This window comes from Sinocyclocheilus grahami, unplaced genomic scaffold (genome assembly GCF_001515645.1).
Source record: "Sinocyclocheilus grahami isolate Dianchi unplaced genomic scaffold, SAMN03320097.WGS_v1.1 scaffold355.1, whole genome shotgun sequence".
Lineage (NCBI taxonomy): Eukaryota > Metazoa > Chordata > Actinopteri > Cypriniformes > Cyprinidae > Sinocyclocheilus > Sinocyclocheilus grahami.
In genome coordinates, this window is record NW_015505534.1 from 662,596 (window position 1) to 665,921 (window position 3,326).

Here is a 3,326-nt window from a genome sequence, read left to right on the forward strand (position 1 = left end):
GGTGTTTATCTATCTATCTATCTATCTATCTATCTATCTATCTATCTATCTATCTTGCTTTCAGATAGGGTGTTTATCTATCTATCTCTATCTATCTATCTATCTATTGCTTTCAGATCGGGTGTCTCTCTATCTATCTATCTTGCTTTCAGATAGGGTGTCTATCTCTCTATCTATCTATCTATCACTTTCAGATAGGGTGTCTATCTCTCTATCTATCTATCTATCACTTTCAGATAGGGTGTCTATCTCTCTATCTATCTATCTATCACTTTCAGATAGGGTGTCTATCTCTCTATCTATCTATCTATCACTTTCAGATAGGGTGTCTATCTCTCTATCTATCTATCTATCACTTTCAGATAGGGTGTCTATCTCTCTATCTATCTATCTATCACTTTCAGATAGGGTGTCTATCTCTCTATCTATCTATCTATCACTTTCAGATAGGGTGTCTATCTCTCTATCTATCTATCTATCACTTTCAGATAGGGTGTCTATCTCTCTATCTATCTATCTATCACTTTCAGATAGGGTGTCTATCTCTCTATCTATCTATCTATCACTTTCAGATAGGGTGTCTATCTCTCTATCTATCTATCTATCACTTTCAGATAGGGTGTCTATCTCTCTATCTATCTATCTATCACTTTCAGATAGGGTGTCTATCTCTCTATCTATCTATCTATCACTTTCAGATAGGGTGTCTATCTCTCTATCTATCTATCTATCACTTTCAGATAGGGTGTCTATCTCTCTATCTATCTATCTATTGCTTTCAGATAGGGTGTTTATCTATCTATCTATCTATTGCTTTCAGATAGGGTGTCTATCTATCTATCTATCTATCTTGCTTTCAGATAGGGTGTCTATCTATCGCTTTCAGATAGGGTGTTTATCTGTCTATCTATCTATCTATCTATCTATCTATCTATCTATCTATCGCTTTCAGATAGGGTGTTTATCTATCTATCTATCTATAATCAAAAAGGTTTTTTGATCCTTTTTTGCATTTGAATTCATTTTAATTCTGCTTCAGTTCAATTTAAAAGGCATTTCTAATTCAATTCTGAATGGCGCACAACCCTGATATCGAAGCATGTCTCATATTATTACACAATAAAATATAAATCTCTCTGCCAAAGCAACACCAGCCCCCTCTTACTCATTCCTTCAGTGGTTGTAGGCATAGACTCAGGGTGTTTTGAACACACTGTATGACAATTACGAGCAGTAAGAGTGTCGCTCGTTCCTCACTGGTGCTGTAGGGTTTTGGACAGAGCCACAGCAGGGGAATTCACCAGATGGTTCAGGCAGAACCAATCCATTCCCTTCTGGGCCGATGCAATTCACAAAGCCACCGTATACGGCAAGCCAAGTGCACACAGAGCTCAGGGTTTGTGCTGGTATTGATAGTGGTGATTATAGACAGTTTCAGCAGGTGGTCATGAAGAGTCAGCCACCTGCATTTCTCAGTTCTCAACTGACAGTTTCTGATAACCTTTTGGCTCTTACACCAAAAGGCTCAGTGGCTGTGTGAGTGATGGTTTGTTTGTCACGAGTTAAGGTCCTCCGCAGTTCCATTTGATGAGCTGACAGGTGTCTCATGTGAACACTATGGATTTACTGCTCAGAGGTCTTTCAAGTTGTCAGCACTTTGATTTCCACAGTACATCTACGACATTACTTTCCTACAGCTCTGCCTGCTAGCCTCATTGACACAGGAGAGATCTGACATCTATAAAATCAATTTATCTCCAAAATTTCCCATCATGTTTAGTTGAAGCCCTTTTCTCTGGTGCAAAGTGACTGATCATGAAATACCTTTGAGTACAAACAATTTTACTGGACCGGATCCCTGAACAAACAGGGCAGTTGTTGACTTCAGGAGCAACAAGAGTGAAAAGAACCAGCATAAAAGCAATTTGATGGCTTTCACTATCTTGTGTACTGCCAGCACCTGCCTTTCCACTCCATGCAGAGCAAGAGCCAAGCATATCAGATGCAAACATGGAAGTATTATTAGTAATCTTGCTGAAATGGGTCACAATGCTAAATGTTCTCAGCTGGATCTGTCAAATGACTTCAATTCCAGCTGCCAAACTATACTTATGCATTGAAGATGCTGTTGTCCCCAAGGCTCAGAGTCTTCTGCAAGCCTGCAGCGCCCTCTTGTGGTATAATTTAAAACACTTTAGCACCCATGTTCTGGTTGTGCTATCTATGCTGAATAAAAGTATTAAATTCTTTAAAATTTTGAATGGTAGTGTATACTATGGTATTTACATGGTACTCCAAGGTGCTTCAAAGAATACCAAGGTAGTACCATGCTAAATGTCCAAACAAATATGGCATTACCATGGTACTGTATACAAATACATGGTACGTAATGCATTTAAACTGTATAGTGTTTCATTTTGATTTCATTAACAAACCCTGAAGATAATATTGCACTTTGCTTTCATGTCATATTGTATACTTGCTATGAGACATTTACTTTCTAATGAAGCAAAAACTTAAACTAGTACTTAAAACTTAAACTACTTGTGTACAGATCCTTGCAACATGGGGCCGTGCAGTATCATGTTGCAACATGAGGTGATGGTCGTGGATGAATGACACAACAATGGGCCTCAGGATCTCGTCACGGTATCTCTGTGCATTCAAAATGCCATCAATAAAATGCACCTTTGTTCGTTGTCCATAACATACGCCTGCCCATACCATAACCCCACCGCCACCATGGGCCACTCGATCCACAACGTTGACATCAGCAAACCGCTCACTCACACGACGCCATACACACTGTCTGCCATCTGCCCTGTACAGTGAAAACCGGGATTCATCCGTGAAGACAACACCTCTCCAAAGTGCCAGACGCCATCGAATGTGAGCATTTGCCCACTCGAGTCGGTTACGACAATGAACTGCAGTCAGGTCGAGACCCCGATGAGGACGACGAGCATGCAGATGAGCTTCCCTGAGACGGTTTCTGACAGTTTGTGCAGAAATTCTTTGGTTATGCAAACCGATTGTTGCAGCAGCTGTCCGGGTGGCTGGTCTCAGACGATCTTGGTGGTGAAGATGCTGGATGTGGAGGTCCTGGGCTGGTGTGGTTACACGTAGTCTGCGGTTGTGAGGCCGGTTGGATGTACTGCCAAATTCTCTGAAACGCCTTTGGAGATGGCTTATGGTAGAGAAATGAACATTCAATTCACGGGCAACAGCTCTGGTGGACATTCCTGCAGTCAGCATGCCAATTGCACGCTCCCTCAAAACTTGCGACATCTGTGGCATTGTGCTGTGTGATAAAACTGCACATTTTA